At 38.1% G+C, this 26,961-nt stretch overlaps 1 long non-coding RNA gene and 1 pseudogene across 2 annotated transcripts in view; one reads left to right on the top strand and one right to left on the bottom strand.

The window, feature by feature from the left end:
* LOC306641577 overlaps nt 1–21,322 on the bottom strand; it is a 44,095-nt gene extending 22,773 nt beyond the window's left edge. Inside the window, exon 1 of the long non-coding RNA XR_013758201.1 lies at nt 21,244–21,322. This is a non-coding gene — a long non-coding RNA (uncharacterized lncRNA). The remainder of the gene's footprint in view (nt 1–21,243) is intronic.
* On the top strand, nt 17,596–24,065 carry LOC306641557 (lysine-rich coiled-coil protein 1-like; annotated as a pseudogene). Its single transcript, XR_013766848.1, has 2 exons — nt 17,596–19,425; nt 23,514–24,065. The product of XR_013766848.1 is annotated as a lysine-rich coiled-coil protein 1-like (transcript).
* The last annotated feature ends 2,896 nt before the right edge of the window (nt 24,066–26,961 follow it).

Raw genomic sequence — 26,961 nt, 5'->3', positions numbered from 1 at the left:
TGACATCTTCTCCTTCCTCTACCTGTACCATGCTTTAGCCATCAGTAACCTTTGAACAAATGCATTCGTGACCTCTGGAGAGGGAAGGCAAGTTCCTTACTGCTAAGGTCTGTGTCTTTTGTTTCTTGGTCTGCCCAACAGTACACACAGAATCAAGGATAGACTCAGGGTTTTGTTTTTGTTCTTGTTTTTTTAAGATTTTTGGTGCTGGGGATTGAACCCAGGGCCTTGTGTTTACGAGGCAAGCACTCTACCAACTGAGCTCTATCCCTAGCCCCTAGACTTAAAGTTTTTAGTGAGCACTTAATGACTGACTAAAATAGCACTCGTATTAGGTAAATATTCTATTATCTTTTTTTTCATCGTTTATCTTTGAAGTACATACTTCGTGCATTCAGCCCTTGTGTGAGGGCTGATGACTGTGGTAAGTAGCACTGAAATATCCTTACAGATGAAGGAAATACAAAGTTGCTTCATGGTCTGAGTACTGTTTGAGAAATGAAATGTATTTGGAAGAATGAGTTGATCATAATTCTGGGTCCAAATCTGTAAGACTCTGAATACCACAGGCCTCTCTCTGACGTGTGTAGAAATGGACAGAACTCTCTTCATTCCCTTTAGCTGATGATATCCTGCAGGCAAGTGTGTCATCTTCATTATGTCACCATGACTACAAGAATTTTATAGGAACAAACTGGGAGTATGTATGAGTGCTTACTTGTATAAGCATGCATATACACACATACATAATAGCCGAAGAAAACAAAATCTCATTACCAAAGTTCCTAATGACAGAGCCAAGGAAAGGGAGAGAGAAATGCGGGATGGATTGCTCATCAAACTTGCTTGATACATAGAAACAAGTATATGCAAGTAAAGCAGGCTTTGTTAACCTTGGCATTATTAGTGCCTTGGGTTGGGTCATTCTGTGGGTTGTGTTTGGCTGTCCTGTCCATTGTAGGATGATTGACAGCAGCATCACTCCCCTTTCTGGTGACACACATTCCCAGACAGTGTTAAATGTACCCTAAGATGTGAAGTGGGGTGGTATTATGATTTGAAAATGGAAATTCAAAAAGTTCTCATGTTTTAAAAAGTTCTCCTATTTTGAAAACATATTCTCCAATACAGCAAGGTTCAAAGGTAGGGCTTTTAGGCAATGATTAAGTCATAAAGGCTGTTATCTCTGCAGTGGATTAATCCATTTGATGGATTAATATTTTGAATGGCTTAATGGGTGATAACTGGAGGCAAGTGGGGCATGGTTAGAGGAAGTAGGTCACTGGGGGTGTGCCTTGGAGATTATATTTTGTCTCTGGCGCTTCTCTCTCTCTCTCTCTCTCTCTCTCTCTCTCTCTCTCTCTCTCTCTCTTTCTGCCTCACTCACTCATGTCCCCCCTCACTCTGCCTCCTGGATGCCATGAGCTGATCAGCTTTCCCATGCCACACCCTTCCCCATGATTTTTTGTCTCACCTTAGGCGCAGAGAAATAGAGTCAGACTGAAACCATAGAGCCCAAATAAACTTTTCCTCCTCTAAGTTTTTCTCATCAGGTATTTGGGTCACAGCAACAAAAAGCTGACTAACACAGATGGTAATAAAACTGTCCTGACAAACACTGAACGAAGTAACATATTGTCATAGCTTTGACTACCACTGATGTGATGATGACAGGCAAAGCTATAATCCAACCACAGGACTCTCCTGGTATCTTAGCCATGGATCCAGCCTCCTCTTAAACATCATCGCTTGGTGCTGTGGCCTGCACTGCTGAACCCTAAAAACTGGTGAGGGGTGATGGGGGATTAAGAAACATACACACACACATTTAGAGCAAAAGCTGGGATCAGGTGGGACATTGATCTCCAATAGATGAACAATGACCCAGGGCTGGCCCAGCACATGTATTACATATGGTCTCACAATCAGGAAATTAAAGACTACAGAGGCATTGTTCTTTGTGCACTAGAAAGTTACAGGGCTAGAAACATATTTATAGCTATTCCACGGTTGCAATGATAGGAGCTGCCTGTGGCACCCAGGAAGTCCATTGTTCAAATTTTCTATTAAGCAGGTAGACTTGGAGGTCACAGTACTGGTGAAACATTGTGGTTATCTTCCTATGCTAAGAATTCTCTATCCCTGGGAGCTGGAGTCAGAGATCTAGGCCAGGACTGGAACAGCTTCCATGCTTTGCACAGAGCCTTCATGTCCATAGAAACTGGACAATCCCCACCCATACTCTTTGTACAGGAAGTTCCCAGCATTTGCAGGTGCACCACAGCCATGAGACAATCAAGGACTCTGATCCAGATCACCACGCTCCACAATTTGGGTAATGTTCATGCAACTGAAGCTACAGTAGCTCACCTGGCAAATTCCTGATCCTGGTAAATACCACTCTCAGTTGTCCAAGCTGAGAATTCACCTGCCTTCTTCTTCTCCCTCAATTCTACAGTTTATCCAATGTCCTATTAATTAAAACCTTTAAACAATTTCCCTTTTCCTAAAAGTCCCTTTTCCTATTCCCTGATACTGCCTTAGTTCTGGCATGCTGAATTTCAGGTTTTGATTGCATTATCTTGTCCTCCACACCATCTTCCATTGGTGGAACCTTTTTAAACCCACAAAGCTGATCAGCCTTCTTTTCTCATCTGTCCTCCCTGTTTTGAAGATAGTTATGAACATGATTATATGGAGTTTTAAGTTATGATGGCCCATGAAAGTTGGATCATGGTGTTCCTTTGTCAACATCTAAAGAAGTAAAAAGTTAAAAATTTTTCCCAAAGCAATCAAATAAAGAAAGGGGAAAAGCTACATGTGGCAAATGTTGAAAGTGGAGGGGAATGGTATAAGGTCACCCCCCCTTAGGTGCCAACATGGCGCTGGCCGAGCTTCTCTTCCTGATTTTACTCCTCATAACTTCTTCCCACTGGCGCGAACTTGCACCCAGTGGGCACTCAACACCCTACCCAGACCCCTAGCAACAAGGCTCTCCCAATCAACCATCGCCCCACCCCCCAGCAACAAGGCTCTCCCATTTCATGCCCCAACCAATCAGCCTCTTCCCGGCTCTATATAGGTGTGTGCATTTTTAAAATAAAACGGGACTTCTCGGGTGATTTGCTTTGACTGTGGCTCCATGCGCTTCTTTCAAATAGAAAGAGAAATTTCTGGGGTGGCTCATAATCAAGTCTCTATCCCTGGAAAGGAGCAGTAAGGAAAGAGGGTGAGGTGACAACATCTTGTGAATGTCCACTGATACTCAAATATGAAAAGAAGCAGCCTGAGGAGAGGATATCCCTAGAGAATGTTAAAGAAAGTCCTCAGACACACCAATCAAGGGATTTCAGCAGACTCAGGGGGAATTACCAAGTTATAACATTTCCCATGGAGCCGAGCAGCCCTGGGGCATGGTGCCAGGTGAGTGTGATCACCAGAGTGGCAGCTTTAAGACATCTCATGGGGTATCTCTCAGAAGACAGTAAGCTCAAGACTCCTCTGAAGGGTTACCTGAGCAGCTGTGCTCACCTTCCTGTCCCAAGTCTATAATGATGGGGATGCAAAGCAGTTAGCCAGGCCTCAAACTGTAGTGTCTGAGAAGTAGGAAAACTAGTTCCAAACAGTGAGAAGCGGGACAGGAGAACTCATTCACTCCCTATTAGGACAAAGAAGGTCTGAACGGAGGAACTCAGAAGGTAAAAAGGGAAGGGGAAAAACCATTAACAGAAAGAAATATGGCAGTAGAGGGAAAGAAGGGAGGGAGGGAGAGAGGGAGAAGGAAGACGAGCTGTTCACAGTGCAGGAGGAAGGGATGTAGAATGTCAATGGGATCTAACATAAGAACAATTGGTGACCTTGGACAAGTAAACTCAGTAAATGAGTAAAAAGAGTCCTCAAACATTCAACATTCCCTGGAATGAAGGAAGAATAAATTTACAGAATGAAAGGAAACACCAGATGTTCGCTCCCTGCCACTAAATAAAACACCACCACCAGAAACAACATAAAGTACCTAGAACTGACATGTCTTGTTTTACTTATTAAACTTCAAATAGAAGAATTTTGGAGCGATCCCAGTAGAAGAAGTGAGACACCAACCAAGAGGAAAAGAAAGATCAGACTGGCCTCAGACATCTTTATAGACGCATTCAAAGTCCAACAATCAGATTGCAATGTTATAAAGGCAATAGGAAAGATTGTGTGACCAAACAAAATTTATTGCCAGCTAATGTGTCATTCAAGTGCAAAGACAACAGACAGATGTGTTTAATCATGGAAAGAATTCAAGTAATAAAATTGAATACACTTTTTTTTTGTACTAAGGATTTAACCCAGGGGCACCTTACTACTGAGCTACATCTTCAGTTCTTTCCTTCTTTCTTTGTTTTTTTGTTTGTTTGTTTGTTTGTTTGTTTGTTTGTTTTTGACACAGGGTCTTGCAAAGTTGCTTATGGTCTCATTAAGTTGCTGAAGCTGGCTTTGAACGTGGTATCCTCCTGACTCAGTCTCCCAAGTCACTGGGATTATAGGATGTGCCACCCCACAGGACAGAATACACTATTAATAATCAGAATAAATCTAATGAGCAAATAGAACCTTCAGAAGTTGAATCAAAATAAAGAAAATAGAAAAAATTTTGCAACTGTGACAAAAGTGCTGCTGTGAATAAAGGATCTATTCAAATATGTGGTTAAGATTATTGCTATAGAACAAAATATAAATGTGATAAAACTGGATATATATATTTGTGTGTATGTGCATATATTTAACATATATTATGTATGTGTATGTATATATTAAATGTACATGTATATACATGTATACATGTATATATACATATATGTATATATGTGATATTTATATACATACACATATTACTATGTGTATATACATACATATATATTATATATATATACATGTACAGAGAAAAAAATTTGGGCACTGGAAGAAGCTAATGATCTCATTCATTGAACTAATGCCCATAAAAAATGTGTTCCAAAAAAATTATGTCTTTATCTGTTCATTGGCTTTTCTAATTTTTTTAACCTTTAGAGTGTTACTTTAGAAATGTGAATCTGTTGCTGAAAAGAAACATTTACCAGAAGTTTAATAATGTCTTTCATTTGGTTCTTTTAATTCTCAAATCAAATTAACTTTCTTTAAATAATGTGTTTAAGTTTATTCCCCCTCCTCACTCACTCAACCATCCCCCATCCAACCCTGCTGCATAGAGATATTTGCAAAGAAATTGCCCTATCAAGATACATTATTTTGCAGGATTGCAATCTAAGTGATTTGCTTCCTTTGTATCTTGCATGCATTGCTTATTATTGTTTAAAATTCCAGCAAAGCCAAACCTGTATAGGCATCTTCAAAGTTGGCATATGCCAACATAGAGGATAGAATTCAATGTGGGGGTTTCAAAATTCAGTTTTTCTCTGATGTTTTTAATGGGCCTATATCTATTTACTTTCCAGCTACAAAAATTTCTATTCCATTTCAAATATGATCTGATGATAATTTCTTCTAAAGCAACAAAGATCTAAGGAATATGTGATTAGAATGATATTTCAAATATAGTAGTTGAGTATTTAACTTCAAATATCCTTCTGTTATGGTTTTGGATCTGGAATGCCTTTTCCCTGAGCTCATTTACAAAGGACCAGAATAACAAATGCAAAGACAGTAAATACAAGAGTGTTAGGTTAATCAGGACATTTTCTCAAGATAATGAATTTTTTTTTTTTTTTTTTTGGTAATGGGGACTAGACCCAGGGATGCTTAACCACTGAGCTATATTCCCAGTCCTTTTTATTTTGAGACTAGGTCTTGCTAAATTGCTGAGGACCTTGCTAAATTCCTAGACTGGCTTTGAACTTGAAATCCTCCTATCTCAGCTTCCAGAGCTGTTAGGATTACAGATTATAGAAAAAAGGACACACAAAGTAATGAAGAAATTAGAGAGGGGCGACACAGGATGAGTTTGACTTTCAAAATGTAAAGTTCAAAATGTTCCGGGTTATTGGCGAATCTTCCCCCTACCTCTGACACTCTTATTTCATAAATCAGTCAAATTTAAGAAACTGCTTTTGAGAACCTTCAGGGTTGGCAAATTTTGATGGAGGGAGCAAATAAAAAACCAAAACAACTTTTGTTTTTTGGCATCATCATCAATTCATAAAAGAAACCAACCATATCATCATGTGCTATAGTTTGGATCTGAAGTGTCCCCCAAAGACCAGGTGTTAAATGCCTGTTCCCCAACTTGGTGCTATTATTAGTAAGTGGTGGGACCTTTAAGAGGGGGACGCTAGTGGGAGGTCTTAGTTCACTGGGGGTGTGGCCTGAAATGTGATTGTCAGGCCCTAGTCTCTTTCTCCCCGTCTTGCTTTTCTGCCATGATGTGAACAGTTTTGCCCTGCCACACTCTCCTTCTACGATATGTGGCCCCCAGACACCCACTTACCACTGAAAACAATAGATCAGCCCAACGACGGACTGGAACCCCCAAAATGATGAATAAAAATAAACGATTACCTTCATAAATTGATTATTTCAGGTGTCTGTTATAATAATAGAAAGTTGATAAACTCTGGCATAAATTGAATACTATACTGTATTAAATGGAAGGTCTATGCATATAAATCCCATTTCATAATATTTGAGTCTAGGAGCCAAAGATAATAGTTGAGAGAAGTTTCTCCCAACCACCTGCTTCAAGCATCTTGCACTTAAGACTGAGTGAAACAAGGTTAGGGCTGTGGCTCAGTGGTAGATTGCTTGCTTAGCATGTGTGAGGCACTGGGCTCAATCCTCAGCACCACATATAAATAAATAAATTAAATAAAGGTCCATCAACAACTGGGAAAAAAAAAAAAAAAGATTGAGTGAAACAAACATGAGGTTTTTTAGCACCACAAATATCTCAGGTCTTCCAGGCATCTATTTTATCTTGTTTTTCCTCTCCTATGAAACATCTGCCCTTTCAACATACACCTCAAGTATTGCCTTCTGTGATTCTTACCTGAAACTTTACTCAGCCAGTATGTCTTAAGTTCCCTTTGCATCATTATTGTACTTATAACATTGGAATTATTTTTGGAAGAGACTGTAAACCTCCTTTCATCATGAATCCTTAAGGCCTTAGATAGTCTGCGATACAATATAAGCACTTTATCTGTTGAATAAATGAAAGTTCTTTAAACAGTTCACTCCTCTGAGAATACAACAGAAAATACGTTATTGTGAAATAAAAGTGTTTTCTGTATAAATTATAATAGTACTGAAAATTGGTGCTTAATATTTATCTTTGAGATTAGAAAAAGTTTTTTTTTTTAATTTTTTAAAGTTTTTAATTCACCCTAGGTCTTTTACAGATTATAAGGCCATTTTAAGAAAATGAGTGACTCAAGAAAATTCGTATGAGAATAAAAATTGATAAGGTGATCTGAAGTGAGTATATAATGAGCTAGATAGCCATTATAATAATGCATCAGGTCTCCTTCATTTTAATCAACATTCAATCCCTATATAAATGAGGAGAATAATAATGCAAGTAATAAAAAACAATAATCAGAATAGGTGTTCTCCTTTTAGGGTACATTAGAAGAGTTCTGGGAACAGAATTTTTCTTCCTGCTCTTCTCAGGCTAATGTTCAAATGAATTTATATTTTCTTCCAAGAGAATATCTAGATGACATACCCAAAGAATGTAAAATTTGTTGTAATTCTACCCACAGATAATTGAAGATCACATATATTCGTCTAGCGTATACACACCCACAAGATAGTAACCAAGTAAGCTTAGTTATTCATACAACGTAGATAGAAATTTTTTATAAAGTGTTAACTTATTTTCATGCAAGGACTGTGGATGTGGCTCAGCAGCACTTGCCTAGTGAGGCACTGGCATGATTCTCAGCACTGAATATAAATAAATGAATAAAATAAAAGACCCATTGACATCGAAAAAATATATTTTAAAAAAGGCATTCTTATGTAAGAGGTGGAAATGTACAGTGTTCAAATCCAGGTAAACATAACTATTTACTCAAACTGTCCCCATATGGGGGTTGAGGTCTCTCCCTCGGCAGAAAAGACCACTCCCGGCATCTTCCAGGTTCCTCACATGTCACAGCAAAGAATGTAAGGATGAGTCAGGTTTTAGCAAAAAAAGACTTCATTAGGAAGTGAGAGGTGAAGATATGTAGTCTCAGGGCAGAATGCGGTCTATCTGGAGAGTGAGAAGCAGCACTCTTGGGGTCTCAGTCTCTTCTTTTAAAGGAGAATTTGTGAGGGGTGGGCATGGGAAGGTCTGTGGGGATGGTGTCAGCCTGGTGATCACAAGACAGTCTGTGTAGGTCTGGCCTTCTTCCCGATCTTCAGGTTGACATTGTCTCATCTGTCTAATGTTTGGAATGTGCCTGTTTTTATTGGTTTCCTAAAATTCATCTCCCTTTGCTTTATCTAATCTGAAAACACATTGTATAAGCTAACTAAAGGGCTCATAAACATTAAAACAAGAGAATTTTCATAGATGAGTGAACTTATAGTAACTTTTAAGATTTATAGATATCTCAAGAATTTGGGAGTGTCAGGGCAGGAAGAACAGGCCTGGGGAGTAAAACTATGAGTACCCTTGATAATGGGGCTTCTGGACTTAAAGCTGCAGTCTCTCTTCCTTCCCTTTGTCTCCTTTCTGCCCATCTTTTTTTTTTTTCATATTTAAAAAAAAATTTTTATTTCTTTGTTTTCTTACTGCATTTTGATTCATTGTACACAAATGGGGTACATCATTTCGTTTCTATGGTTGTGCACGATGTAGATAGATTCATACCATTCGTGTAATCAGACATGTACCTAGGGATTTCTTTTCTCAAAACTTTCATCATATCTTTATGGTGAAAAGATTTCAAATAATTCCTGGCCACCTTTTTGAAATGTACAGTACATTATTGTTATTGATATTTACCCTACTGTGCTGTAGCACCCCAGAAGTTCTTGCTCCCAACTGTAACTTGGTGCCCACTTCTCCCCGCTCCCTCTCTCCCCAGCTCTGCTAAGCATCATTCCACTTCAGCTTCTGTGAGCCCGGATAGTTTTTTACAATCATCTTTCTTACTAGGCTCTGGATTTTTATCTTACCATCTTGAGAAAATTGCCAAATTGCCAGGATGTTTGTTTTGTCTTAATAACCAGAGAAACAAAATTTCTTCCCACTAGCCTTGAGGCTTTATTTTAAAATACCCCTAAATTTAAAACTGACCATTAAATGATATATTTTTGAGTTGCGAGTTATCATACATCTCTAGCACCGATTATTATATTGCTGGCTTTGGGGAAATTCAGTGTATTTCTATTCCTGTGGTCACTTTAGTTCTGAATCCTAAACAAAAAATATTTGTAAGCTCTCTTGAGTCTTTGTGTTTGTGCTGTCAGTCAGTATTTACTGGACATCCATGAAAGGAGAAGCACTAGAGTGGACGCTGTGCATGTGTGACAGTGTTGACTACTGCTTTGTGTACTGGCTTTTGTGCCACTATTCTAATTTGTCTTTGGGGCCTCCTCTTTTTTGCTTTGGTTTGGTTTGGTTTTACCAGTGTGAACCACAAATGTCAGATGAAGCTTCATTTATAAGCTTTTCCTTTATCTTTGACTTCTTTCCTTGGGATTCATCTACATTGATTTCCAGCTATCTCCTGAGAAATTTTCAGAACTGAATCTTAGATCTTAATTAGAGTGCTTACAATAAATAACTAACTGTCCCTGTGCCAGATCTTTCAAAAGATGAGTGATCTTTTTCTTTTTCAAGTGATTTTTCATTATCATGATCTCCCTGCTCAAAACAGGGGAAATTCTATTCCTCTTACCTTTGCCCACACACCTGGTCTCTCTTCAGAAGTGCTTGAGCTAAATCTTTGCTCCTTCCTGAACTTTGTGTCTGCCTACACCATCAACTCTAACTTGGCAGTCCTGCCCTCTCTTCTTCAGAGCCTGCTTCAGATCGTTGGCCGTGTGAGGGCTTTCTTAGTTGACTTCATGTGATTGTTCATAGCCTCATTACCTAGTCTCACATATTCAAACTAAACTAGTAAGCGCTCGTAAGCAATTGAGTTTCTAGATGATTAACAAAAGCTACATGAATCTTAGAACTAGCTAGATTCAATGCAGCAAAACTCAAATAATAAACTAATTTCATTTGCACCTTGGAAATTGTAACAACAGTTGACTTTAACTTTTTCTTCATAAATATGTTCTTGTTAAAAAGTTATTTCATCTCAGAAATTGGCAGCAACATTGCAGTCTACAGAGACAAGAAATGTTCTCCAAGTTCGTGTTAGAGGGTGCCTCGTTTTTTTCCTGTTAATAACTATTTTTCCACTTGATGACTTGTAAACATGAAACGGTTTTAACACATGAAATGATTTTTACAATCCCCAGTTTTCACTCCGCAGCGGCATCCTGTCAAGTCATCTGTTAGGGAGAACTTGGGCAATGCCATTTGGGAACATAGTCTCCACCTTAGAACAACTGTCAATGCCCAGTCACTCTGACCCAGAGCAACAGCCAGCCTGACCTAAACCTAGACAATACCCGGTAAGGAGAACTGTCTCCCTGGGACCCGCTTCCGCAGGTTTACCCCAAATAAACCTGCGCTGCTGTTGAGCCACCCCTCCTCTCTCCTTATTTCCTCCATTCTGGCCTTTCCATTTTGACTGATCTTTTATTTGATATTATTTGTTGACTATGAAAGAGTCTCATGTTTCTACTGTGAAAAAAGAAAATTTTGAGCCGGGCATGGTGGCGCATACCTGTAATCCCAGTGACTGAGAGGCTGAGGCAGGAGGACTGTGAGTTCAAAGCCAGTCTCAGCAACTTAGCGAGGCCCTAAGCAACTCAGTAAGACCCTGTCTCTAAATAAAATGCAAAAAAAGGACTGGGAATGTGGCTCAGTGGTTGAGGACCCCTGGGTTCAATCCCCAGAATCAAAAAACAAACAAACAAACAAAAAAGCAAGACAGAAAATTTCATCTCTCTTCACCTCATTTCACACAGACACACACTCCCTTTTCCTTCCACCAATAACACTATAAAATCATTTTACTCCCACCAGATGCAGTGGCTCATTCGTGCAATCCTAGTTGCTGGGAGGCTGCAGCAGGAGGATCAAAGTCTGAGGCCAGCTTTGGAAACTTAGTGAGGCTCTGTCTCAAAATAAAAAATAACAAAGACTGGGAATGTAGTTCAGTGTAAGAGTGCCCCTGGGTTCAATTCTCAGTACTGAAAAAAAAATTCTCTCTTAAGTTCAGTTCTGGTGTTTGTGGCAATATAGTTTTTTTCAGGATTAGAGTACTGATTATCCAAGTATGGTCCCAGGGGTTCCCAGGATCTATCCAGGGTTCCATGAAATCTAAAATATTATCCATGGTTCCTTTTTATAATTTCTCTCTCTTCATTAATTTATCTGTATGATGGGACATTATTCTTACAGTGTCCTTTATTTCTTTGCACATGGTCTTAAGCTCTTTGAGCATATTGAAAATAATTTATTAAGATTTTTTTGTCCAACAATTCCATATCTGGGATTTATTTTTTTACATTTTTTTATTAAAAGAATTTTTTACAGACCACATTTTGATTCCTTGTACACAAATGGGATACAACTTTTCATTTCTATGACTGTACACAATGTAGATTCACACCAATCATGTAATCATACATATACATAGGGTAATACTGTTTCATTCTACTATCTTTCCTTCCCCACCCCCTCCCACCCCACTTTCCTCTACACCATCCAAAGTTCCTTCATTCTTCTCTTCCCCTGACTCCCAACACCTCCCCGCTTATTATGTATCTTCATTCACTTATCAAAGAAAACATTCGGTCTTTGGTTTTTTTGGGCTTGGCCTATTTCACTTAGCATGATATTGTCCAACTTCATCCATTTACCAGCAAATACCGTAATTTTATTATTCTTTATTGCTGAGTAATATTCCATTGTATATATATATATATCACGGTTTCTTTATCCATTCATCAATTGAAGGGCATCTCGGTTGGTTCCACAATCCAGCTATTGTGAATTGGGCTGCTGTGAACATTGATGTGGCTGCATCACTGTAGTATGCTGATTTTAAGTCCTTTGTATAAACCAAGGAGTGGGATAGCTAGGTTAAAGGTGGTTCCATTCCAAGCTTTCTGAGGAATCTCCATACTGCTTTCCAGAGTGGCTGCACCAATTTGCAACTCTACCAGCAATGTATGAGTGTGCCTTTTCCCCCCATATCCATGCCAAAACTTATTATTGCTTGTGTCCTTGATAATAACCCTTCTAATTGGAGTGAGATGAAATCTTAGGGTGGTTTTAATTTGCATTTCTCTACTATTAGAGATAATGAGCTCTGTTTCATGTATTTGTTGATCACCTGTATATCTTCTTCTGTGCCAAGTGTCTGCCCATTTTCTTAGCCCATTTATTGATTGGGTTCTTTGTATTTTTGGTGTAAAGTTTTTTAAGTTCTTTATAATTTTGGAGATTAGTGCTCTGTCTGAAGTGTGTGTGGAAAAGATTTTCTCCCACTGTGTAGGCTCTCTTTTCACACTATACTTTCCTTTGCTGAGAAAAAGCTTCTTAGTTTGAATCCATCCCATTTATTGATTCTTGTTTTTATTTCTTGTGCTCTCGGAGTCTTGTTAAGGAAGTCTGGTCCTAAGCCAACGTGATGGAGATTCGGGCCTACTTTTTCTTCTATTTGGTGCAGGGTCTCTGATCTAATTGAGTTGAGTTTTGTGCAGGGTAAGAGATAGAGGTTTAATTTCATTTTACTGCATATGGATTTCCAGTTTTGCCAGCACCATTTGTTGAAGAGGCTATCTTTTCTCCATTGTAACTTTTTGGCACCTTCGTCTAGTATGAGGTAACTGTATTTAGGTGGGTTTGCCTCTGTGTCTTCTATCCTGTACCATTGGTCTACCTGTCTATTTTGGTGCCAATACCATGCCATTTTTGTTACTATTGCTCTGTAGTAGTTTAAGGTCTGGTATTGTGATGTGATACTCGTGCTTCACTCTTCATGCTCAGAATTGCTTTGGCTATTCTGAGTCTCTTATTCTTCCAGATGAATTTCATGTTTGCTTTCTCTATTCTATGAGGAATGTCATTAGGATTTTTTTTTTTTAACTTTTTTTTTTTTGCGGTGCTGGGGATCGAACCCAGGGCCTTGTGCTTGCGAGAGCGAGCACTCTACCAACTCAGCTATCTCCCCAGCCCTCATTAGGATTTTAATTGGAATTGCATTTGAATCTGTATAGCACCTTTGGTAGAATGACCATTTTGACAATATTAATTCTACCTATCCAAGAACATGGGAGATCTTTCCATCTTCTAAGGCTCTCTTTAGTGTTCTGTAGTTTTCATTGTAGAGGTCTTTCTCCTCTTTTGTTCAATCAATTCCCAAGTTTGTTTGTTTGTTTGTTTGTTTTGAGGCTATTGTGAATGGGTAGTTTTCCTAATTTCTCTTTCAGAGGATTTATCACCTATGAATAGAAATGCATGATATTTATGCATGTTGATTTCATATCCTGCTACTTTGCTGAATTCATTTATGAGTTCTAGAAGTTTTCTGGTAGAATTTTTTGGATCCTCTAAATTTAGAATCATGTCATGAGCAAATAGTGATAGCTTGAGTTCTTCTTTTCCTATTCATGTCCCTTTAATTTTTTTGGTCTAATTGCTCTGTTAGTGTATCAAGGATGATGTTGAATAGAAGTGGTGAAAGAGTGCATCCATGTCTTATTCCAGTTTTAGAGGAAATGCTTTCAGTTTTTCTCCATTTAGAATGATGTTGGCCATGGACTTAGCATAGATGGCTTTACAATGTTGAGGTATGCTCCTACTATCCCTATTTTTTCTAGTGCTTTCAGCATGAAGGGGTGCTACATTTTATCAGATGTCTTTTCTTCATCTATTGAAATAATCATGATTCTTAAACCTTAAGTCTATAGATGTAAAGAATTACATTTATTGATTTCCAGATTGTTGCACCAACCTTGCATTCCTGGGATAAACCCCACTTGATCATGGTGCACTATCTTTTTAATATGTTTTTGTATGTGATTTGCCAGAATTTTGTTAAGGATTTTTGCATCTATATTCATCAGGGATATTGGTCTAAAGTTTTCTTCCTTGATGCGTCTTTCTGGTTTTGGTATCAGGCTACTAGCTTCACAGAATGAGTTTGGAAGTGTTCCTCCTTCTCTATTTCATGTAATGCTTTGAAGAGTATTGATATTAGTTATTCTTTGAAGGTCTTGTAGAACTCAGCTGAGAATCAATTTGGTCCCAGGATTTTCTTGGTTGGTAGGCTTTTGATGGCTTCTTCTATTTCAGTGCTTAAAATTGATCTGTTTAAATTGTGTATGTTCTCCTGATTCAGTTTGTGAGGATCACATGTCTTTAAAATTTTGTCAGTGTCTTTTAGATTTTCTATTTTGTTGGAGTATAGATTTTCAAAATAGCTTCTAATTATGTTATATATTTCAATGGTGTCTGTCATGATATTTCCTTTTTCATCACAAATTTTAATAATTTGAGTTTTCTCTCCTCTTCATTAGTGTGGTTAAGGGTTTATCAATTTTGTTTACTTTTTCAAAGAACTTTTTGTTTTGTCAATTTTTTGAATTATTTCTTTTGTTTCAATTCATTGATTTCAGCTCTGATTTTAATTATTCCTGTATTCAACTACTTTTGGTATTATTCTGTTCTTTATTTTCTAGGGCTTTGAGATGTAGTTAGGTCATTTAGCTGTTGATTTTTTGTTCTTTTCTTGAATGCACTCCATGCAATAAATTTTCCTCTTAGTATTGCTTTCGTGGTGTCCCCAAGATTTTGATATGTTGTATTGTCATTCTCATTTACCTCTAAGAATTATCTCCTCCATGATGTCTTCTGTTATCCATGCACCATTCAATAGCATATTATTTAATCTCCAGGTGTTGGAGTAGTTTCTGTTTTTTATTTTATCATTGATTCCTAATTTCATTCCATTATGATCTGATAGAATACAAGGTAGTTATTTTTTTGTATTTACTAAGGGCTGCTTTATGGCATAACATCTGGTCTATTTTAGAGAAGGATCCATGTGCTGCTGAGAAGAAAGTGTATTTACTCATTGATGGGTGGAATATTCTATATATGTCTGTTAAGTCTAAGTTATTGATTGTGTTATTCAGTTCTATGGTTTTTGGTTCAGTTTTTGTTTGGAAGATCTATCCAGTGATGAGAGCAGTGTGTTAAAGTCATCCAGTATTATTGTCTTGTGGTCTATTTGGTTCCTATAATTGATAAGGATTTGTTTGACGTACATGAATGAGCCATTGTTTGGGGCATAAATATTTATGATCATTATGTCTTCCTGATTTATGGTTCCCTTAAGCAGTACAAAATGTCCTTCTTTATTCCTTCTGATGAACTTTGGCTTGAAGTCCACTTTATCTGATATGAGGATGGAAACCCTCGCTTTTTTACAGAATCCTTGTGCATGATATTTTTTTCCTATCCTTTCACCTTTAGTTTGTGGATGTCTTTTTCTATGAGATGAGTCTCTTGAAGGCAGCATACTGTTGGGTCTTTCTTTTTACTCCAATCTGCCAGTCTATGTCTTTTGATTGATGAGTTTAGGCCATTAACATTCAGGGTTATTACTGAGATATGCTTTGTATTCCTGGTCATTTTGGCTTGGTTTCTCCTTTGATTGGCTTGTTCTTTAGGGTAGTTTCTCCCTTTATTGACTTACATTGTTGTTTTTCATTTCCTCCTCATGGAATATTTTGCTGAGAATGTTCTGTAGTGCAGGCTTTCTATTTGTAAATTCTTTAAACTTTTGTTTATCATGGAAGGATTTTATTCTGTCAGCAAATCTGAAGGTTAGTTTTGCTGGGTATAAGATTCTTGGTTAGCAACCATACTCTTTCAGAGCTTGAAATATGTTGTTCCAGGTCCTCTGTGTGGCGGGCGACACCCGGGGTTGCGCCACAAAGACCAAGCTAAGACCAAGCTAAGATGGCAGCTGGCACAGTGCCAGTGGGCGTGTAGTTTGTCTCTCACTGTAAACAGGAAGATGAGCACACTGGCTATCCCTGTCAGACCATGCCTAAGCTACCAATAGTAATATTCCAAGACTTACAGTTTGTCTCTCGCTGTAAACAGGAAGATGAGCACACTGGCTATCCCTGTCAGACCATGCCTAAGCTACCAATAGTAATATTCCAAGACCTACTTACCCTTGGCAACAAGTTTCTGATTGGTTTGTTAACTGTATATAAGTGAGTGTTCTTCCTGTAATAAAGGTCCTTTCCGTCCAAGCAAGTAGAGTGTGGTGCGTGTTTCACTTTGTGTCCCGCTGGTCGGTGACACCTCTGGGCTGAGAAATCTGCTGATATCCATATTGGTTTCCCCCTTGTATTAGAGTTCTCTAGAGGAACAGAATCAACAGGAGTATGATTATTAAAAGGGAATTTATTAGATTAGCTTACACGACCAGAAGCTAGATAATCCACAATGGCCATCTGCAGCTGGAGAGTTGGAAGAAACAGTAGCTGCACAATCCAAGATGCAGAAGTCCCAGAACAAAAAGGATCAACAGTGCAACTCTAGTCTGAGACCAGGGCTTCTAGGAAACTACCTGGAGAATCACTGGTGGAGGCCACATTGGAAGAGTGAAGAAGCGGCAGTACAATATCCTCAGATGATCAAAGCAGCAATCAAGAACCCCTTCAAGAAGAACTGAACTTGCATCTACGTCTGCCTCTTTGTTCTTCCAGCTTTCATTCCATCATATTGGGTGGTGCTGCCCATGCTTAGGGAAGGTCTCCACTTCAGTTCACTATCCCACATGCCAATCATTCCTGGACAGGCCCTCATGGACACCCCCAGAAGCCTCTTAATCATCAGCATTTCTTAATCCAATTCAAATTAACCATTACACCCCTATATGTAATCTGTTGCTTTTCTCTGGCAGCCTTTAAAATTCTATCTTCATTTTGTATGTTAGGCATTTTCATTATAATGTGCCTTGGTGTGGATCTGTTGTGATTTTGTGCATTTGGTGTCCTGTAAGCCTCTTGTATTTGATTTTCCATTACATTCTTCAGGTTTGGGAAATTTTCTGATATTTCATTGAATAGGTTGCTGATTCCTTTGGTCTGTACCTCCGTGCCTTTCTCAATCCTGATAGTTCTTAAACTTGGTCTTTTCATTATATCCCATAGTTCTTGGAGGTTCAGTTCATGATTTCTTACCATCTTCTCTGTTTAATCAACTTTATTTTCAAGATTAAATATTTTGTCTTCATTGTCTGAGGTTCTGTCTTCCAAGTGATCTAGTCTGTTGGTGATGCTTTCCATTGAGTTTGAGGTGTTTTTTTTTTTTTTTTTTTTTTTTTTTTTTTTTTTTTTTTTTGGTGCTGGGGATCAAACCCAGGGCCTTATGCTTAGAAGGCAAGCACTCTACTGACTGAGCTATCTCCCCAGCCCCTCCATTGAGTTTTTAATTTAGCTTATTGTTTCTTTCATTTCAAGGATTTCTTTTTGGTTTTTTCAGAATCTCTGTCTCTTTACTGAAATGGTCTTTTGTTTCCTGCATTTTCTTTTAACTATTTATTGGAGGGATCATTCACTGCCTGCATTTGCTCTTTTATCTCATCCTCTGCTTCACAGATCACTTTAATTATGGACATTCTGAACTCCTTTTCTGACATTTCTTCTATCATGCTGTCATTGTATTCTACTAATATAGCATCTTGGTTTGTTTGGAACACTTTCTTTTCTTGTTTTTTCATGTTGGTTGTGTATTTTCTCCTCTAACAGTGCAGATCTGAGGTATTGCAGTTTCCCCCCTATAGGTTTATAGTGACCCTGCAGGTTTCCAAAACCTCTCCTTTAAGGGAGAGATCAATATTAGCAGCACCCAGTACAAACAATATGCAGCCCTATACCAAATAGCCCCTATGAAGACATTAATAGTAATGTCATAATAAACAGGATGACCTACAATATAACCTACAGTATACCTAAAGAATAACCAATGGGTTTGCAAGGAGGACTACAATTTCTAATGGTGGACAAAGAGGATGGGGAGGGGTGTAGGATGTAACTGTTAATGGGATAAGAAGAGAGTATATAGAGGTATTAGATCATAGGAAGAGTGAAAACAGAATAAAAAAAATTTGATTTTTAGCATGAGAAAAGGGAGAAAAAGACTCTGAGGAAACAGGTAAACAAAAGGAAAATAGAGCAAGAAAAATAAAGAAATAAAAACTTAAGAAATTTTAAAAGAAAGAAAAAAATCTACAATACAACAGTCATATACTATTCAAACCTCCCAATCTTCAGTAGCCTGATGCATGAGAGTAGCCTGATGTCCCTGACACTGAGTTTCCAGTCTCCAGTCGGCATCTCAGGATGGCAGTTGCCGCACCTTAAGATGGAGGTTTTCACTTGGGAATAATCCAAGATGGCTGCAACAGCTTCCAAATGCAATGGGAGATGGGGAGCCACAGAGGTGGGTGCTGAGTCCACATGGGGTGCAGGTGGGTCAGGGTCCTGAAGTGGTGCCCATATAGTTTTTATAAAAGACATCTGTCGAATAATGCTTCAGTTTGGATAATAAATGAGTTCCCATTATGAGTTCCCTTGGTTCTTACACAGCCTCACTATATAAAGAAAGTTCATGCTGAAAATTTGAAGCAATTAATGGGCAAATATGATCAGATATCTTACCAAGTTCCTGATGAGGAGAATCCCTTTTGTCAACATAATGAAGCATGCAAAGAAGTCATATGACCCTTTTCAAGATGAATTTGAAGATTATATTGAAATACAAAAAGCCAGAGGCTTAGAGCCACAGACTTGTTTCAGATAGGTGACAGAGGACTATTTGGAAACCTGTAGGTACAGAGAAGAGAGTACTGATTCCAGATCCAGATATAGAACGTTTGATTAAAAATTCCCATCTGGAACTGCCCAGACCTACCCAAGATCATGCAATATTTCACAAACAGTGGAAAACCAGTTACTTCAGTGCTTATCAGCTTAGTATGGCAGGCTGAGACTAGACTCTCTGAGTACTGTCAGTTCCCCAAGGACTGTTCCTCAAAGAAACAAGTGTCCATGAACCTTATTCAGCAATAATATAATTGTGGTTCATAAGAGGTAGAATCCAGAGTTCACAAGCACCTCTTCTCAAGAAATTGTCCCAGTGCCCATCAAGTCAGACATAAACAGGTACATCAGAGGAAGAAAAGGCACCCAGAAGATGGCAGAGAAAAACCAGAGGAGGAGCTGCTCACCCATCAGATGAAAAGAGCTTCTGAGGAATTGTATTTAGACAGACACAAGGGCATCCAAAGAAAGAAAACAAAGGTAAAGACAGAAACTGCACAGATCAGTGCAGAAAAGCTTAACAAATAGAGAAAAAAAGTTGAGATGTAGCCTCTAAGAGAAAAGATCATAAGCACAGAAAAGCAAAGGACCAAGGCAAGGAAAGGACGGAGGAAGACATGCTTTGGGACCAGTCCATCCTTGGATTTTGAAATTCCATACATGGTTCTCCTTAGGTTAAATTGAAAAAAGAGTCAAGGAGGTAGGTTTTATGATGTTCATGTTCTTATCTCTTTTCTTTTGTGAACAGGTACTATTTTAGAAAACCTTAACAGAGGGACTGGGGTTGTAGCTCAATGGTAGAGGACTTGCCTAGCATGTGTGAGGCACTGGGTTCAATTCTCAGCAGTGCATGTAAATAAATAGATAAAATAAAGGTCCACTGACAACTAAAAAGATACAAAAAAAGAAGAAATACCACAGGAACATGAAGCATTCTGTGTGCTTGCTCCCCAACATGGGAGTTACTCCTTTTCCTCATTTTCTAAAAGCACTACTACATTTTTCTTACATATAATCTGATTTCTCTTTAGGAGAATGGCTCTGTTTTAATTCATCAAATTGCTATGATTGTGAGATTATTTTCCCTCGGAAGATGATTTATTTTAAATTGGAGGATGAATAGACTTGGTATTCATTTTAAGTTTGTTGGTTCTCACTAACCAGCAATTTAGATTTATTTTTTCTTTGTTAGATCTAATTTGGTAGTGTATTTTCCAGGTTGGAAAGTGGAAAATGAAATACATTATAATAATAATAAACTTACATTACATATAGTTTTAAAAGTTTTGAAGAGTCTCAACATAAAAATCAGTTTATATTCTGAAAATGTTTATAATAAAGTGTTCTAATTTCTGGAAAAAAGAGTCAAAAAAAGTTGTCTTTCTGCTACACATAAGATATTTTGGTGAGTATAACAATATCTAATCTAAATGGTTTGACTGTTGTAAACTCTCATAGTTAACTCAATCACTAGACAAAATAAGAATTCTCATTTCTAGTTACAGATGATATAAACTTTTCGAGAGTTTAGACTGAAGTGTGAGAGCACATTTTTTTGGCTAAAAGGAAATAATTTTTTATTGTTTCAAACTATTAAGAATCTTCAAATACATTGTTTTACTGAATTCAAGGGTACAATCTCTGACTCAGAACATTCAGCAAATACCTAAATGAAGTGATACTCTTTTGTCCACAAGTAGTATTAATTTCTTTTTTTTAAGTTTTAAAAAATTTTCAATTGTAGAATGGACACAGTACCTTTATCTTATTTGTTTACTTTCGTGTGGTGCTGAGGATCAAACCCAGTGCCTCACACATGCTAGGCAGGTGCTCTACCACTGAGCCACAGCCCCAGTCCCAGTATTAATTTCTTAATGAGATATCCTAAGCATTACATGACTTGAGGGATTGGCCACAGGCAAAGACTCAAAGAATCAGACACCAAGCTGGGGAATAATACTAACACAGAAAACTCAGGTATCAGAAGTCTAAGTCTCCTATTAATTTGGTTATTTACTTAAGTTTTTAGAAATTCTGTCTTCCTCTCCTCATAAGTTTGCAAAAAGAATGGACTTGGTTTGACAGAGAATGTTGAGTCAGGGATTTCTGAAAGTGCAAATGTACCATAAACTAGGTCAGAAATGAGTTGAAGGTATGACATGGTGAATGACAGTATAAATTTACCCTTTGGGCTTTTGTTTGTTTTTTGATTTTTTTAACATTAAATTTTTTGTTAAACTTAGAGTTTATATGTAAACTGGTTTTCAACTTTTGTAGCAAAGTACACACAGATCATACCAAGTGACTTCTATTGTCATCTCTCCATTCTTGCCACTTCTTGTTCAACATTTTACTAGAGATTCTAGCCACGACAACTAGGCAAGAAAATGAAATAAAAGATATTGAAGTATGAAAAGAGGAAGTTAAACTCTCTGTTCAAGGATGACATGCTATTGAATGCAAGGAATACACTAATGAATTACTAGACCAAATAAACAAGTTCAGTGAACATTCAGGTATAAGATCATCATATGAAAATCAATTGTATATCTAGACACTAGTAATGAACAGTTGGAAAATGAAATTTAAAAAAACAATTTCAGGGCCGGGGATATAGCTCAGTTGGTAGAGTACTTGCCTTGCAAGCACAAGGCCCTGGGTTCAATCCCCAGCACTGTAAAAAAAAAAAAAAAAAAAAAAAAAAAAAAAAAAAAAAAAAAAATTCATTTATAATTGAATCAAAAAGAATAAAACACATATAATAAATATCACAGAAGCATGATCTTTGTACACCAAAAACTACAAAATATTGTTGAAAGAATTAGAGACTTCAAAGAAATGGAAGGACATTCTATGTTCATGAATTGAAATAGTTCGTATTGTTAAGGTGGCAGTACTCCCAAAGTGATCTACACATGTAATACAATCCCTATCAAAATCCCAGCTGTTTTAGTTATGAGCTAAAACCTGAATGGACTTCGAGATATATGCTAAGTGAAAGAAGCCAGACACAAACATGATTTCAGACATGTGATTTCATAACTCAGTGGCAGAAAATGTGTTTAGCATGCATAATCCCCTGAGCTCAATTCCTGTACCCTCCAAAAAGCAAAGCAAAACCCAAATGTTCAGAATATGCACATCCATAGAAACAATAAGTAAATTAGTGGTTGGCAGCAGGTGGAGAATGGAAGTCACAGATCATGGTTGTAGGCTTTCTTTCTGTGGTGATATGAATGTTCTGAAAGTAGATAATGATGATGGTTGTACAACTGTTGATATACTGGACACCATTAAATTGTACACTTTAAAATAATAAATTTTATATATGTGAGTTATTTCTCTTTCTTTCTTTGAGACAGGGTTTTGCTATATTGCTCAGCCTGGCTTCAAGCATCTAGACTCAAATGATCCTCTTGCCTGTCTTCCAAGTATCTGGGACTACAGGCATGAACCACGATACCCAGTTATATATGTGAATTTTGAAGAAAACATTTTTAACAGTTTATGGGGCTAAATTTTATGGGCGAAAAATATAGTCTCTTGCCTGTGTGCCACCAGGATGAGAATCCTGAGGAGTGGTCCCCTAAAAGGGAGGTGGACCTCTCAATTCAGGCAGTGAGGCTCCTTGACATTGTTAGAGAAAGGAATTTAAGGATGGGTCAAAGTCAGGTACAGATTGAATTTATTGAGAGAAAAAGAAAAGAAAGAGAGAGAGAGAGAGAGAGAGAGAGAGAGAGAGAGGGAGGGAGGGAGAAAGAAGTCCACACTCAGAGGCAGGGTAGGGTAGAATAGGTGTTTGAGCGGATGTGCTAACTTCACCTTACCAAGGCCTGTTTACACATGTAAGATCATAGTACAGTGACATGATCTAACAGATGTTTTCAGTTCTACTTTGTGTTGTTATGTGGACATGTGACCCTTACTGGGATGAAGGTCATTTACTGACATGTTGACCATTACCAGGACAGGGAAGGAGGTCATTTTCTTCTTTGATTATTCCACTTTGTGAATTTAGGCTGTATCATATTCGTGCACCTGTGGAAAATGTCATGATCAAGGCATGTGAAAAGACTTTTAAATCTGGACTTTAAATCCATGCAAAAGCAAACTTTGTATCTGAACTTTAAGTCATGGCCACCCTTGTTTAGTCCTTTCTACCTATATTTATGTTTTCTATCCTACCTTTTATGGGTCTGTGTATAGTTCTTTCATTGATCGAATTTCTCTGATTCCAAAAGCAATTCGAGTTGATACAGCCATAACACAAAACAAAAATTGAATTAATTTTTCAAATAAGGTGTTTTTTGGAGGAGTGCTGGGTTTGTAGCTTAGTGATAAAATGTTTGCCTGGCATGTATTAGGACCTGGGTTCCATCTCCAGCAGAGAAAAACAAGTGTTGTTTTTTTTTGTTTTTTTTTTTTTTTTCAAATATTTTGTCAGCATAGATTAGTCCTAAGAAAGGTTTTTGTTTTTATTTTTGTTTTCTTTTTTGGTGGTACTGAGGATCAAACTCAGGGACATTCTTCCACTGACTGCGTCTGCAACCCTTTTTGTTTTGAGACAGGGTCTTGCTGAGTTGCTGAAGCTGGCCTTGAATTTGGGATTCCTCCTGCCTCAGCCTCCGGAGTCACTGGGATTACAGCTGTGAGCCACTGCACTTAGCTCCCTAGCAAGGATTTCTGTGCATGGTGATTCATTCATCATTATACTTGAATTACGACCCTATTGTAGATTTCTAAATAAACATGTAAAAGACTGTTCTGTTAAGGCAATTGATTGCTTAACATTTAGTGCTTTAATAGTTGGCATTTAATTTTATTATTATTGTAGGAGGGAGTCAAAAGGAGAAGCAATACTTTAGCTCTTCGTCAGACATTCTTGCTGCTTCCCCACCCACTATACTGGTGGTTGAACTCAGGGCCACTTCATTACTGAGTTTTATCCCTTGTCTTTTAATTTTAAGACAGGGTCTCCCCAAATTCCTGAGGGTCTCAATAAATTGCTGAGTTACTGAGGCTGGCCTCACACTTGGAATCCTCCTGTTCCAGCCTCGTGCATCACTGGATTACTAGTGCCTGGCCTCTAGCTGCTTTTGAAACGAGGCTGTCACCACTAAATATGACTTTCACGAATTATGTAAATTCTGATCTCTATTGCTTCACCCCAGAAAAGGTAAAATAAAACTGCTTGTAGGATGTGGAGAACAGACCCCGGGGAGGACTTCCCTTACTGTTTCCCTACCAGCCCTCCTGCCTCGCCCTAAATTAACCTCACCATCAAAACTCCTCCCATGACCTGGATCTGCTAAGCCCTATAAAACCCAGACCCTTGTGGTGGCCTGACACCATTTCCCCGCCACCCCGCAAGATGTGCCCATCCTGTGCTGAACCCATCCATCGCTGGTCCATGAGCTCTCCCTCCATTTCCTTTTTCTTTTTACATTCTCTTTAATGTGCTTTCACTGCTTACCCAGAACAGCTGCTGCAAGAAGTTTTTAAACTTAATAAAACAGCCAGGTATTGTGGTGTATGCCTGTAATCCCAGTGACTGGGGAGTCTGAGGAAGGAGGATTGCAAGATCAAAGCCAGCCTCAGCAACTTAGTGAGGCCCTAAGAAACTTAGGGAGACCCTGTGTCGAAATAAAAGGGCTGGGGATGTGGCTCAGTGTTTCAGTGCTCCTGGGTTCAATTCCCGGTACCAAAAAACAAAACAATACAATGCACACACACACACACACACACACACACACACACACACACAAAACCCTAAGTAAAACAGGTAGGACTCAGAATAGCCAAAACAATCCTGGGCAGGAAGAGTGATGCAGGAGGTATCACAATACCAGACCTTAAACTCTACTATAGACCAATAGTAACAAAAATGGTATAGTATCAGCACCAAAATAGACAGGTAGACCACCAAGGGTTCAGGATAGAAGACACAAAGACAAACCCACATAAGTACAGTTATCTCATACTAGACGAAGGTGACAAAAACTTACAATGGAGAAAAGATAGCCTCTTCAACAAATGGTGCTGGCAATACTGGAAATCCATATGCAGTAAAATGAAATTAAACCCCTATCTCTCACCCTGCACAAAACTCAACTCAAAATGGATCAAGGATCTAGGAATTAGACCTGAAACCCTTCACCAAAAAGAAGAAAAAGTAAGCCCGAATCTCCATCATGTTGGCTTAGGACCAGACTTCCTTAACAAGACCCCCGTAGCACAAGAAATAAAAGCAAGAATCAATAAATGGGATAGATTCAAACTAAAAAGTTTTTTCTCAGCAAAGGAAACAATCAATAATGTGAAAAGAGAGCCTACAGAGTGGGAGAAAATCTTTTTCACACATACTTCAGAGAGAGCACTAATCTCCAAAGTTTATAAAAAACTCAAAAAAATTTTACACCCAAAATACAAAGAACCCAATCAATAAATGGGCTAAGGAACTGGTAAGATACTTCACAGAAGAAAATATACAGACAATCAAAAAATATGTGAAAAAGTGCTCATCATCCCTAGTAATAAGAGAAATGCAAATTAAAACCACCCTAAGATTTCATCTCACTCCAATTAGAATGGCTATTATCAAGAACACAAGCAATAATAAGTGTTGGCATGGATGTGGGGAAAAAGGCACACTCATACATTGCAGGTGGAGTTGCAAATTGGTTCAGCCCTCTGGAAAGCAGTATGGAGATTCCTCAGAAAACTTGGAATGGACCCACCATTTGACGTAGCTATCCACTCCTGCATCCCATTGATGCAGCCATATCAATGTTGATAGCTGCTCAATTCACAATAGCTAAACTATGGAACCAACCTAGATGCCCTTCAGTTGATGAATGGATAAAGAAACTGTGGTATATATACACAATGGAATATTACTTAGCCATAAAGAAGAATAAAATTATGGCATTTGCTGGTAAATGGATGAAGTTGGAAAATATCATGCTAAGTGAAATAGGCCAAGCCAAAAAACCAAAGGCCTAATGTTTTCTCTGATAAGTGGATGATGATACATAAACGGGGGGCAGTGGCACAGGAGAAGAGAAGAATGAAAGAACTTTGGATGGTGTAGAGGAAAATGGGATGGGGGTGGGGGAAGGAAAGATAGTAGAATGAAATAGTATTACCCTATGTACATGTATGATTACCTGAATGGTGTGAATCTACATTATGTATAACCATAGAGATGAAAAGTTTTATTTATTTGTATACAATGAAAAAAATAAAATAAAATGAGAAATGACAGGTCAAAAAAAAAAACAGGTAGAAGGGGGAAAGTTAAGGAAGTCACACCAATTATTATTATTGCACCAATTTAAACATATGCATGATACAACTAACTGTGTGTTAGAAATGTGGCAGTTGTTCACCACATTTGAGATGTACCAGACTTTTTTTTAAAACTGTCATAATATATGAACCCAAGTCTGGATGGGGTTTTGCATGTGACACATACACTTCACAAAGGTTCTAAGAACTTGCTGTTGTTAGAGACGATGAAGACCAATGTCGCACAGCTTGCACAAAGCAGCTCAGTGAATTTCATGCTATAGAGATTTCTTTCTAAAAAAGCAAAGAAGTTCCCTGTAGGTCATTGCCCCATCAAGTGTGGTCCCTAGAACAACAGCCTGAGTCACCCAGGAGCCTCTCTGAAATGTAGGCTCTCAGGTCACATTCTGAACCAAAAATCTGCATTTTTTTTTTCAAAATCTGCATTTTAACAAGATCGCCAAGTAGTGAGGTGATCAACATCCAAATGGGAGGAGTGTTACTGCAGGACACACCTGCTACTTTAAAACTAAACCCTAACCAACTCTTAGCTCCCCATCCCTGCAACAATCACAAAGAAAAGTGGGTCGGGTGGGGGAGGTTTGGAAGGAATAAGAAATTTAGCATTGGCCAGGGACAGCTTTCACTCTGAGACCAGCAGAGGTCGTGGCCATCTGCCAACCCAAACATTTAGAAACAGTGTCATCCATCACCTTTAGTGTCATAAAA

The sequence above is a fragment of the Sciurus vulgaris genome (genome assembly GCF_902686455.1).
Source record: "Sciurus vulgaris genome assembly, chromosome: 12".
NCBI lineage: Eukaryota > Metazoa > Chordata > Mammalia > Rodentia > Sciuridae > Sciurus > Sciurus vulgaris.
The sequence above is the reverse complement of the archived record's forward strand: the minus strand, read 5'-3'. Positions and strand labels throughout refer to the sequence as shown.